Source organism: Euprymna scolopes, chromosome 40 (genome assembly GCF_053919585.1).
Source record: "Euprymna scolopes isolate OS-2025 chromosome 40, ASM5391958v1, whole genome shotgun sequence".
Lineage (NCBI taxonomy): Eukaryota > Metazoa > Mollusca > Cephalopoda > Sepiida > Sepiolidae > Euprymna > Euprymna scolopes.
Genome location: NC_136521.1, coordinates 46063537 through 46078145, shown reverse-complemented (window position 1 = coordinate 46078145; position 14609 = coordinate 46063537). Strand labels below are relative to the sequence as shown.

Genomic DNA, 14609 nt, shown 5'->3' with positions numbered 1-14609 from the left:
CACAATATAGCTGAGAAGGTGATCTATAAACTGTATTATTTGTAATAATTGTTTGAAATTTGGTTGAAAAATGAGTGAACGGTGAAGCTTTAAAGCAGTTCTAAATGACTAAAACTGCCACTTCATATATTCAAACACAGTAGTGTTTGAATGATATATATATATAAAGAGGTTTGTGTTTATGCAAATATTACCCAAGTATAAATCATATAGAATACCTGCATGAATATAACTACACGTAATAGTTAACTAAAAATGATCGTTCCATAAGAAAACCGAAAAAACTAATAGGGAATTAATTAGCATGAATATTTTTAAAGAATGATCGGAAAATAATTTCAAATGTAGTTCTGTTCACAATTTTCATTACTTATGCAAAATACGGACTGTGCTGAAATTTCTTTTTTTCTTTATGCCATAAAAACTGTTAGCAATAGACAGAGACTGCCTAGCTAATTAGGGAATGAATAAAACTTAGGTGCATCATGATAGTTAGATAATACAGAACTTTTAAAATGTATCACTGATACATGTTCATTCACACAATTCTGAGGCAGCAGGTTCAGGACTGCAGAACACAATGCAAAAAGAGATTTCTGAGCAAACACCAGTGTGATTGTGCAATAGGTCTAATGTGAATTTATATTGTCGCAGGTTTGGTCTGTTCAGCCGCAGCAAAGGGTGGTATTTAAGTATTGCAGTGGGGCAACAACTATGAAATAATCTGTAGACAATGGATGCAATTGTCACATTTTGATGAGTAGGCAGCAGATCTAATCCAAGTCGATTCCAGAGAACAGGGTCGTGGCAGGGAATATATATATATATACAGGGTGGCCACAAAGTCACGCACCAATGTTAATTAAAAAAGTTTAAAAAATTATAGTTATATAAGTTATAGTAGTAACATTTATTCAAATTCAAAGTTCTTTACAAGGATTACAATTGCTCGATATGTTCGCCGTTTGCAGCTATGCACGAGCCAATATGAAATTCAAAGTTCCTGTAGACACGATTCAGTAAATCAGCATCACCATCAATTTGAAGACAAGCATCAATAAGACGACTCTTCAGATGATCCAAATCACGAACCTTCGTTGAATAAACAATTTGCTTAATGTGACCTCAGAAATAATAATAAAATAATTAATAAAAAATAAATATTAACATTGATGCGTGGCTTTGTGGCCACTCTGTATATATATATATATATCAGTACATCTAAACAGGCAACTACCTCAAGCCAGGATTGAAACCCGACCGCCTATACGACAGTCAAGGCTCCTAACCATTACGCTAATTGGCAGCAGCTGTGCGAGTCGTGAATTAATGATGATTAACATTGTCCGAAATACCTAAGCTCGATTTGTTTACACAAAGAGCATTGCTTTATATGCTAATGGTAATGCGTGTATCGTTTCTCAATATGCTCAACTACCTGGAGTCTAAAGAGCAGAGTCTATTTTAATGTATTAATAAATGTATTAATACTTTTAAATGAACATTGTCCATTGAACTCTAAATAATTATTGCAACCATTCGGAGACAAGATACAGCAGCATGCCTAAAGATATACTGACTGAACTTAAAGCAAATTTTCTTATGGAAGTTAACAAGAAATATCTGCCTTAATTACAACAAAAATGCTATTTTTATTTTAGTGTCTTAGACACCCCCACCATTTTTGCTGATATGGAGATTATGTTCCGAGACAAAACCTTTGTGAATTATTGTCAATTTTAATTAAAATGAACATCATTTCCGAAACGATCGTACACTCAAGTTGATTTTGTTTGTTTTTCCTTATGAAACTGAATGATAATTCACAATTATGAATTTTTTTACTCAATATGTATATATATATATATATTGTATGTATATATTTGACAGGGTCCAAAAGAGAGTCGCCAACCTGGTAGGTCCTGAATTGTCATCTAAACTTCAGCCCCTGTCCCACCGACGAAATCTTGCATCCCTCTGCCTATTTTACAAGTATTTTAATGGTGGATGCTCTAACGAACTACGAGCACTTGTACCCCCTCGACAAAAATACCCCCGACAAACCCAATAAGCAACGAAGTCCCATCCCTACACAGTTGAGATCCCTAGATGTAAGAAAGCCTTTTACTCTAATAGCTTCTTCCACAGAACGATGGGACTTTGGAATTCTCTTTCGGTTTCCTGCTTCCCCAACTGTACTGACATGCAGAAGTTCAAGTGTAATGTGAACAGACATCTTGCTGCTAAACTCCCTACATAGTACCCCTGGAACTTAGGTCCCTGATAGTAGCCCCCTACATCAAAGTGGCAATATACCTTGTTTGGTGTGAAAATGTAATTAAAAAAAAAAAGTATATATATATATATATATATATATATACAGTGTTTTTATTGTGGTAGACATCAAGTTACGGACAATAATTATTACATATAGTTTTTTAATAAACAAGGTTTCCTCGTCAGCAAATATTGTGAAGGGTTTTTATTAAATGTGAAAGACACCATAAATAAACCTAGCATTAGAAGTATCTGGAAAAAATTGAAATAAAGGTATGGATTTAAACTTGATAAGAAAATCAATATGGGTATATACCCATATTGATTTTCTTATCAAGTTTAAATCCATACCTTTATTTCAATTTTTTCCAGATACATCTGCCTTACTTCTAATGCTAGGTTTATTTATGGTGTCTTTCACATTTAATAAAAACCCTTCACAATATTTGCTGACGAGGAAACTTTGTTTATTAAAAAACTATATGTAATAATTATTGTCCGTAACTTGATGTCTACCACAATAAAAACACTGTTTTCCGAAACGATCGTACAAATAATTGATTTTGTTGTTGTCCCTTCTTATGAAACGGATTTTTAATTTAATTATAATTTGATTTTTAAATTATCAATCATATTACTAAATATATATATATATATATATATATATATATATATATATATATTGTATCTGAGGGTACAACATTGTAGATGCTCAAGAGAATCAGAGAACACCCTGCCAACTATGGCAAACACTAAAGATCCATATTCCAATTGGGGATGAATCATTGTCTTATAAAGTCTAGTAAGCAAACGTTATTTATGAGAATTTGGTAACTTAGGATACGCAACACGTAACGCTCTCTATTAACCTTGTTGGATACATAAGACAAGTGGTCATCAAATCTGTGATGGCTAGGTATTATTACTGCCAGATAGTTACGACATTTTTAGAATGGCACAACGCTATTAGTTAGAAACTCATTCTTAACATTCAGATATACTTTCTCCACATCTGAGCTCTCATCCATCTCCAGTGTCTTACACTTTTTGCACGTAAATTGATTAGCATCTCTTTCTTTTTTTTTTTACTTGGCAGTCACCACCTATCAAGACCTAAAGGCCACTCGGGGATAAGGGTTAATGAATGTAAGATGGTAGTGTATCAATCGTTAATAGTATAAATTGAGTAGACTTTGATTATTTATAGAGACGACTTAACAAGAACTTGTTTGCATTGAATTTGAATGCTACAATGTTATATTCAACTGGGAAGCAGGCCAGTGGAACAGTGTTTCACAGGCGGGAAGTTCTAGGAAAGAAGTTTTGTTTATGAAATCTGCATTTAGATTTAGGCATAGATAGAGAGTGGGTGAAATTGTATATAGTGGTTGTAGCTAGTTGAGTGTTTTTTTGTGAAAGTTTGGTAAGGGGGGAGCATAATTCAGTGAACCACTTGCCATGAAAATAACAATAGATCAGAGACATGCTTGCAATGTCTCTTCTGTGGAAAAGAGGCTGCAGGGAATAGAAAAGGGCATCATAAACTAAATTTTGAAGCTGGTTTTGAACTCTATCAAGGCTAGATAGGGTGCAGCGAGCAGCTTCTGGCCAGATGTGGCAACAGTACACTATTTTAGGGTGTATCTGGTTCTCATACAGATAGAGAATTACATCGGCAATGAGATATTTACTGGTGCGGTAGAGTGATCCAACTATTTTTCCAGCAATCTTGGCAACAGATTTGATGTACGCATTTTATTTCAGATCAGGAGTAAAGTTCAGCTGCAGAAGTTTGTCAAGACAAGGAACTTGCGCAAGATGAAAGCCATTAATTTCAATCTCTCAGCCTACTAGTATTTCCACTGCACTTCTTGTATACAAAATGGTTACATCAAAAACTGAATTGCAACCAACTTAGGGTTCACACAGGCTTGAAAAAGCATTGAATTTTGAGCTTTGTCTAGCAAAGGTTTTATTTCTATTATTACTTTGAAAAGGACTTGAAAATATGTTCTGAAAGGGGCTTAAAAATCGTATTTTTATGTATAGTAAAAATTTGTGTCAGAATATTAAAAATAAAATAAAAATGAATACTATTCAAATACTTTTAAACATTAATTAAAATACTATTAAATATTTTAAAATATTAATTTAAATACTTTTAAATAAATATTACATAATATTTTTAAATATCAATGTAAATACTATTAAATAAATAATATTTGAATAATAATATTTTTAAAAAATATTAATTAAAATAATGTTAAAATATCTTTAAATATCAATTAAAATCATGTTAAAATATTTTTTAAAATATTAATTAAAATACTGTTAAAACAGTTTTTAAAATACTGTTAAAATATTTTTTAAAATATTAATTAAAATACTGTTAAAACATTTTTTAAAAATATTAATTAAAATACTATTAAAATATTTTTAAAAATATTAATTAAAATCATGTTAAAATATTTTTAAAATATTAATTAAAATACTGTTAAAACAGTTTTTAAATATTGTTAAAATATTTTTTAAAATGTTAATTAAAATACTGTTAAATAGTTTTTAAAATACTGTTAAAATATTTTTTAAATATTAATTAAAATACTGTTAAAACATTTTTTTAAATATTAATTAAAATACTATTAAAATATTTTTAAATATTAAAAATAAAATCGAAATACATACATTCTTTTGAAATTGCTTCATATTTGTTCTGGTATTGTTGGTACAAGAGTTACGCCCCTTTATCACAAAATTACCTGATGTTATCCATATACTTTTAGAATGCAGCCAAAGTGAAATTCAAAATCAAAATAAATACTATTAAAATATTTTTCTAAATGTTACTTAAAATATTATTAGTTTTTTGTTATTATTATTATTATTATTATTATTATTATTATAGCATTCCTCATATGATAATAATAATAATAATAATAATAATAATAATAATATCATCATCATCATCATCATCATCACCAAAAATTAAATTGCACTCAACTCTCTTTCCACAAACTAAGGAAGAGTATGTTCCTCTTTCTGTGAGATTTCTAATAGTGCAGCCATTGGTCATCATTTTGGTCTCAGTAGCATTCACTCTCAGACATTTACTTTCCATAGCATTCCTCATAATACGGCATAATCATGCTGACACACCGGTTCCTGTTAGATCACTGAAGTTAAGCAACGTTGGGCCTGATCAGTACTAAATAGGTGACCATTTGAAAATACCAGGTGCTGCATGTACTCTCTGCTTATCTTGGCATTGTTTCCAGTCATCTTGGATTCTCCTTGCCACCGGAATCAGGCAGTGCCGACTCAGGAGAGGTGAGGTGTGGGATTGTGTAACCTTTGCTTCATGATTACATGCGCAGGCACTCTTACAAGGAGTATCCATTGTCTCTAGAGACAGAGTGGAGGCCATTATTATTATTATTATTATTATTATTATTATTAGCTAGAGATATCTTAGATTGAAAGTAAATTTCTAGAATGCATCTAACATATGTTAGTGTGCAAAATAGATGTTAAACCGATGATGGAAGAATGGATGACGATGTTTGGATTAGTAGATGTAGAACAGTTGAGGTAGCAGGGTCAGTTGGCAGAAAAAAGGCAAAGAAAACCTGGAAAGAAGTTATGGGAATGGACTTGAAAGAAAGAGAGATAAATAAAGACCTAGCCAGAGATACGGCATAATCACATTGACACACCGAAGTTAAGTGGCGTTAAACCTGGTCAGTACTAAAATGGGTGACCATTTTGGAATTCCAGGTGCTATATGTGTTCTCCGCTTATCTCAGCATTGTTTCCAGTCGTCCTCGACTTCTTCTTGCCACTGAAATTAGGCAATGTCAATTCAGAAGAAGTGAGGTTTGAGATTGTGTAATCTTTGCTTAACAATTACATGCGCAGGCACTCTTACAAGAGGTATCTGTTGTCTCTAGAGACAGAATGGAGGACATCATTAAGATTCGTCCAAGTTTTTAACTTAATAAATAGACCTTCCATTGTTTTGCAGTTAAGCACTAAATTTTTGGAGTTGTGTTTCTATACAATTGGATTCGAAAAAGTGGTCAAAAAACAAATTTCTAACAAATAAATGTTACCAAAGGCAAGATAAGTTATTCTTCTACCTATTTGGAAAAGTTTTTAGTGGTTTTACTCACTTTAAAACATGTAATCGGTTCGAAAATCATGCAGTGTTTATCGATATATTAAAAAAAAAAAAAATGGCAGTACGCTCGTTGTTGAACACGGTAAGTTTGGGAAAACGAGTTTAAACAAAAACATTATACAAAATACTGTTAAAAATTCAGTCAATATATGTTACCATGACATAGGCGGACATATATTCGGTGGGTTTCTAACAGTATTTTGTATAATTTGTTTGTTTGAACTCATTTTACCAAACTTACCGTGTTCAACAGCGAGCATGCCGCCATTTTTCTTTTTAAAATATATTGATAACCACTGTATGATTTTCGAAAAGATTACACATTTTAAAGTGAGTAAAACCACTAAAAACTTTTCCAAATAGGTAGAAGAGTAACTTATCCTGCCTTTGATTACATTTATTTGTCATATTTGTTTTTTGACCACTTTTTCGAATCTACGTGTATAGTAACACAAACCGCCCATTTTCTTTTTTTTTTTTTTTTTGTCACATCTGGGCTGGTGCACCAATCACTGATCTCTATCTCTTAGACAGAACCTAAAAGAGAGCTTCTTTCCCCACTGTCCACCAAGCTTCATCCCCTGTCCCATCGCTGCAGTATTGCATCACTGTACTTGTTCTACAAGTACTACGATGGAACTTGCTACACTTGTGAACCCCCTCCCGCCCTTCCAAACTGCCTGTTTTTGGAATTTTTTCTCCACTCCCTGTCTCTCTGACATGCACAAATTTAAATGTAACGTGGACAAACATTTCGCTGTACAACTCCACACATTTTTTTTCCAAGAGAGTCACCACTTATTAAGGCCCGAAGGACACTCGAGGATAAGGGCTAATGAGTGTAAGATGGTCAGTGAGAACAGCGTAATGATCATTACTGGTGGGAATTGGTTGGAATTTGATTATTTACGGGGACAGCTCAACAAGAACTTGTTTACATTTGACTTGAAGGCGATCATGTTGTAGTCAGCTGGAAAGCAGACGAACGGTACAAAGTTCCACGGGTAAGCAGTTCTAGGAAAAAAAGCTTTATTCTTAGGATGCCCCTACTAGTAGGGCCCCTAATTCACAGCAACCCCTAGGTTCCCTAACCCTAACCTTTAGATTCCGTGGCAATGTGCCTTTTTTAAAAAAGTAAAAATAAATAATAATAATGATTAGCGGGGCCTGTGGAAATTCCACAGCGGCATCTTTCATATGTAACGTATTGCTGCTGGGCATTCTGTAAACGTTCAGCATGAATGGAGACTGCACGATATTATTGTAGCCCTTTTGTTGAAACTGTAAAAGTATTTATCTAAGTAATCTGGTTAATGTAGTGTCAGAATATATCTGGTTATTATGGTTTATCTACAATATCTTATTAGTTGTCTGTGACATCTTAAAATCGTATGGATGCTTAACGCAGATGGAAAACCCACAATAACACTATATCATCTTTAGACAGAACAGATACTACCATTGGATTCTAGCCAGAAAACCATGTATGAACCAAAGGTGACATAATTTTTTTTTGTGTGATTTAATTTAATTTTTTATTATTTTTTTAAATATTGCGTCATTGGTGATCGGGAGATCCTATTTATTAAAAAAGAAGAATAGAATGTGATAACATACAATGAACATTAAATTAGCATATCTATATACTAATTTAATGTTTGTGGTATGTTATCATCTTCTATCCTACTTTTTAATAAATAGGATCTCCCGATCGAATAATTTATAATCTGGAAACCGTGATACATGTACGTACTTATGTTAAAGGTACTACTGTATTCATATATAGATAATAAAAAATTACAGCATCTCTTCTGGACAATCTGTACAAAGTTCTCTGGTCAACAACTTTTCTAAGACACAGATTTTAAAGAAAGTAGAAAAGTTTACTTTCTGTAGCCTTATAACTCTTCCCTTATTTTTATCGTTTAGTCCTTGCATTCCATGAGCGATGTTTGTGACAAAGGAAAAAGAATTACTATTTTCTAGTTCGGAATCTCTCCAACTAACACTTATTGTTGGTGAGCTTTTGATCTTGAGGTAGTATTTAAAAAAAAATTTAACTCCTTAGGTCAAGGGGCTTCATGCTTTGTTTGGAGCAATTTCTATTTAAAAAAAAAAAAAAAAAAAAAGGAAAGGAAATGAATAAATTTGTATGGGAGGTAGTCACAACTTCTCTTCAATATTCAAATCGTGCCTATCCCTAACCCAAACAAAACACATTGTGTCTGATTTTGATGCAACTGTCAACAAGATCGGAGTACAATTTTTCTCCTCTAGGGACCACCTCACCCGGACATAGAAAAACCAACGAAATGAACAAAAGAAAAAAAAATTACAAAAAAATCTTATTTAATAAGGGTTTATTCCATAGAAAGCCTCAGAAAAAAAAAATTAAAAAATAAATAAAAATTGAAGCAATTAATTTTCCTTTCATTAAAAAAAATCATACAGCATTACTTTGTTTTCCAAAATTTTCAAATTTAATTGAATAAAACATTTTTTCATTGTAGATAAAATCAACAATTGCTCAAAGATTAATGGTTTAAAGAAAAAAAAAAGGTAATTTTATTTTATTTTCTTACGATCATATTTTTCCAACTTTTCATTAGAAACATTTTCAGATTTTCACCAGTTGATGCCTTGGGAAGGGCAAACACTAAGGGAGTAACCCCCGACAAAAATCTGATTCAGTAGATGGTGAAGCATTGCAACACCTTCCCGGCAACTCCTGCAGTTGTGCCGGCTCCGATTGTATTCGTCTGCCTTTCCATCAGATTCTGTCTGCAATACCGAGATTGGGACCCTGGTAACTGGGCAAACCTAGCTCTCCTTATCACCCACCCAGGCCTGCATCTGGAGAACCAGATACAGCTTTGAACTGTATAGCTACATCAGATGCTGCAGTGCTCCAGATTAGATGTAGAATGCTATTTTCTTATCAGACAGAAGGTTGCCATCTATTTTTCTCCCAAATTTGATGATCTCAATCTTATCTTGTAGACATTTGTGACATAGTCATTAATCCTCCATAGCCTTGAGCCCCTGGAGAGGCATAGGCCATCTACAACTTTTTGTAGATATTTTTATAACGAGGAGTTCTTATTTTTTTTATAGGGTGAGGGTGCTGGCCCCACGCCCAACCTTCCCAGAAGGTACATACAGCGCCTAGCCTTCTCAAATGGTCACCCATCTAGTACTGGCCAGGCTCAATATTGCTTAACTTCAGTGATCTGGCGAGAACCGGTGTGTCAATGTGATTGTGCCGTACAGTCATTAATCCTCTTCAACGGTATTGTTACATTTCAACACTCGGATCCACACGTATCTTTTTTTTTTACAAAGAAGTTACCAGTTATCAAGGCCCAGAGGCCGCTCGAGGATAAGGGTTAAAGAATGTTCAGTAGTCAATGGGACAATATCATAGTCATTGTTAGTAGTGTAAATTTGGTAAATTGGATTACTTAAGGGAAACGGCTCATCAAGAACTTGTTTACATTGGACTTGAAGACGACCATATTGTAGTCAGCTGGAAAGCGGAAAAACGGAAGAGAGTTCCATAGGTGTGAAGTTCTAAAAAAGAAGCTGAGACAGTTGCAAAGGAAAATGAAAAGAAGAGAAATTCAACTCTGCTCTTTCAGTCGAAATGAAATACATTTATTGATGTTTTTTTTTTTCAAAATAATGCATCGCATATTGTTTTAAAAGTCTGCCATCTAGTTTACAAACCCCTGTCGTTTCGACATAGTTTAAAAGTTTCCTGTGGCCATCACGGGTCTATACGTCCATCTTACCCAGCATGCGTTTTTCTTTCTGCTCCTGCGTCATGCATTTTTTTCTCTTTGCTTTTATTTTCCCTTCTCTTCCTCCATTGAAACGTCGTTTCATGCACTGACTTGGTCATTTACATGTGTCAAGATTTCCAAGCTCAACAGAAAAATTCCTGAGTTTGAGAGAAAGATCCCCAAGTTCAATAAGATATACCTGAAGAAGATCAGAGGTTACATTGACCGAAACGTTGTGAAAATAAGACTCAAGATGAGAGTCTCAAGAATCCAAATAATACGACTGAACAACAGGTTTGACATTTTCAATCCCGATTTGCTGAGTTACAACAAAGCTACAGTCTTAAAAATAACAGTAGCAAATATGAGAATAGGACACCCCCCCCTACTACAAAGGAAGGGATATATTTTCCTGTATCGCTACAATTATATAAATGCGACTTTGTCTGTGTATGAGTTCGTTCCTTACAGACTCCAAAACTGCTGAACAGATTTTCTTTAAAATTTACAGAGCTTTAGTGTATACGTCTGGGAGTGATCTTAGTTAAGTTTTGTTTCATAATACTCCTGATGGTGACAGATAATCAAAACTGTTATTTTAATTTATATATCATCGATAAAGCCATTTTTTTCTATATCATCACTTAGCAACAATGATAGAACACTGAGCCGTGAAAATTCTACTGTGGGTAAGTTAATAGCGTGTTTTTTTTGGGGGTTTTTTTTTTTTTGCATGACGTGGTCTGTAGGTCCAAACTCTACACATAAATTTCTTAATTTTTTTTTCATTAACTGCAAAGAATTTTATAAGACTTGAAAATTTACGTGTTTTTTGCATGACATGGTCTGTAGGTTCAAACCCCGCACGTAAATTTCTTAACGTTTTTTTTTTTTCGTTGACTGGAAAGAAGTTTATATAAAATAATTTTATAAAAGAAACAGTAGGTTCTCTAGAGTGCAATGTAGAATAACATATATTTTGGACTAAGTTACTGCATGGAGGCATGTGAAGCTTCCTCCCGGGCGATTTCACAGATTTTGATGACAATAAAAATATAGGAGTGTGTAAAATATTCGTTGATCATCATTCAATCCTGGGCAACGTCAGTCTTCCTGCTAGTTCTAAATACAAATTAAGAATATTTGACATTCCATTTTATCGTTCCTGTCATGACTTACACTTTGAAAAGCTTCTTCAACACGACCATTGCCACATTGAATGTTATGTTACTTGTTTCCCCACGAGGGCAGAGTTAGACACAAGGTCAGTTTTTAATGTGGGGAAAATCCAGCTCCCGAAAAAGGGGCACTCTGGATAGGAACAAAAATAGAAATCGTCTCAGTCATGAAGGATTACTCCTCCACTGACCGAGGACAGAGAAGATGAAGTGCAGCAACAGAACAGATATTACACTGTGATCTTGACCTAAAAATCATGAATGTTATCACACAAAAATGAAGTAAAGGTTGAATTTACATATGCATTCCCCACTCTATGATAAAGAGCAATGTGTATTTCTCTGTATGTATCAGCCATGCTGAAGAGCTGTAATTAACGAAACGCACGTCTGTTGATAATTATTTCATAAATAAATTAATACATAGATATCCCTATACTAGACTACCCGTGACCCGTTGAGTCAGTATACGTTATAGCTAGTTATAGAATAGTGAGTATATGGAATCTAATATATAAAAGGCTATATGTCTGTCTGTCTTTCTATCCGTCTGTCTGTCGCCATATTTTCAAACTCTATCTCTTCCGAAATTAAAAGTCACGGAACAGCACTAGAGGCCTCAAATGATTGGATTTTTTTATGAACCGTTCTTTTATGGGTCTTTAGCCAGTTAAAATAGTTTTTAAGGAGGTCAAAAAGATGGCAAAATTGGAAAAATCGTTATACATTTTGTACATTCATTTTAATTTACTTTTAAATAGATCATAAGCGTGTCACGTTGGTACAGTGGTAACATCACCAGCTTTAAATGCTTTCGGTTTCGATTCAAGCTGATGGCACCCAAATACTTTTTTTTTTTTACTTTTGAAATCATGACTCTTTAATAATATATACAAAATCTGGGCAAATTAAAATATCATATTTAAGCGTATTTTACGACAGGGCAAAGCTGAGCCCCCCCCCCCCCCGCTAGTTAAGGTATAAAAGTGCAAGTGAGTAAACAGAATTAATGTATAATGCACAAAAATTTAATGCCCGTGAAAACAAACATGGCGACCAGTGAAAACAATATGGAATACATTGGATAATAAAGGTCTTAACATTGTTGCTCTTAGATTAAATGGAAAATCCTTTATATAAGAGGGGTGTAATCTGTTGAAAAAAATTGAAAAAAGACGAAAAGAAAAAAAAAATACAAGGAGAGAGTGTGCAGGTCCACCCTAGTTTTTGTGTGTTTTAACAGCCTTAAAAATATCGGGAAATAATAATTAATTAATATTTAACGGTGAGACTTTTTCAAAGCAAATCTTTAAAAAAAAAATGTCTTCTCACGCACACACACACACACACATGTTTTGAAGTGTTTCTACGTGTTTTTAAAATGTTTAGAACTTATGACCCCGCCCCCTCTTTTTGCCCCTCCCCCGCCACCAAACTTGAAAAAATGCTAACAATTACATATCTCGTTTACCACTACATGGCCAAAAAGTGGGTGCTCATTTTACGTTAAATTTATATAGAAAAGTGATCTCTCACGCTAAAATGTTAAATTTTCATTATTGTTTTTTTTTTAATTCCTTCTTTTATATTATCTTTAAAGGCCATTGAAATATATTAGCCAATAAAAAAGTAGATTTCGATTTCTTTTTAGGAGGTAAACTATGCTGGGTTAGGTTGTAAAAAAACTACAAAATATTTTTTTTAAATATTTAAATTGATCAAATAGTTTTTGTTTTGTATTGTTTTTTTTTTACATTAGAAAAACATTTGTTTTGTTTTTTTTTTTGTTTGAAAACGATTCCAACTTGCAATGAAAATACAATCAAAATAATCATTTTAAAAACTGAGATTTTTAAAAATTATAAAACTTCTATTTATATTGTTTAAAATTTTTTGAAAAAGTTCTGTATATATTGTTAAAAATAAATAAAAATGTTTATTATTAAAAAAAAAGTTATGTTTATATTATTTTATTTTTAAAAAAGAAGTTCTGCTTATTTAAAACTGTTAACTTCTGAAATATCAATATCATTGTTTACATATTATTTGCATAGTAATATAACGGTGATTAGGGGAATTTGGTTCCTTTTATGTGGTATAGGGATTAAGAGTATATTGCCACTCAATCTCCAATCTTGCCCAGTTTTTTTTTTATTTGTAACGCAAACCAATTTTTAGTCGTGTGCAAGCGACTCTATAAGTCAGTCAGTCCGTCCGTCTGTCGGTCTGTCCATAACACTTTTGCGCTTGGCCTTTTTGGTTAAGGTCAAAGGTCTGTTGTTAATAGATGCTGTTCTTAGCTTTTTAAGCTTTTCTTGGCCTTTTGTAACATTTTTTCATTACGGAAATAAACTATATAAACAAGATCAAAGTGTAGTATCTGTTCCAGCAGATACTGCAAGCAAAGACAGTATGTGGGGGCAGCCCCACATATAAGACCTTGATCAATGTAGGGGCAGTCCTTTATACTAATTGTCACTATCCAGCTCCCCTAGTCCCCGGGGAGTTGGTCCCCATTTCTCCTTCACTCCTCACTTTAAAAATCGGCCTTGTGCCTAATTTGCTCGGTGGGGGAGCAAATAAATACAGCTTTTCTTGGCCTTTTGGCCAAGATCAAAGTGTAGTATCTTTCTTACTACATGCTGTACTTATTGTGATATAAAGTGGGAGATCACTTTTCTGTATTAATTTAATGTAAAATGATCACCCACTTTACAACCAGTCAGTCTCAAAGCCATTCAAGTCATTCTCCAGATCATTCAAGTTGTTTTTGAAGGATTCCAGTTAGTTTTTAAGCATTCAAGTCATTCTTAAGGTCATTCAATTCATCCTTAAGTTCATTAAAGTCATTCTAAGTCATTTACTTTTTATTTATTTAAGTCATTTCAGCTCATTTTTCGGTCATTTTAGTTTATCTTTAAGAAATTCATGTCAATCCCACATTCACACATTCATTCATTACATAAGAGCACACGAGTAATGGCTATCGGCCTTGTTAAAAAAATATTTGTAAAAAAATTAGATGTTATTATGTGTTGATAGTTAAGTACTGTTTTTTTTATTAACACAGTTTCAATGACTGGGCAAGCTGATTTGAGTAATTTTAACGTCTTTAAACTGTCAGTTACAGAAAATATAAAAGACTTTAAATCATAAACATTTACTTTTGTTTTAAAACGATTCCAACTTGCAATG

The 14609-nt window shown here is 33.1% G+C and overlaps 1 pseudogene; it reads left to right on the top strand.

Annotated features, from left to right (window-relative positions):
• Positions 1-14001: 14001 nt before the first annotated feature.
• LOC145265880 (U2 spliceosomal RNA) lies at positions 14002-14126 on the top strand (annotated as a pseudogene).
• Positions 14127-14609: the final 483 nt, after the last annotated feature.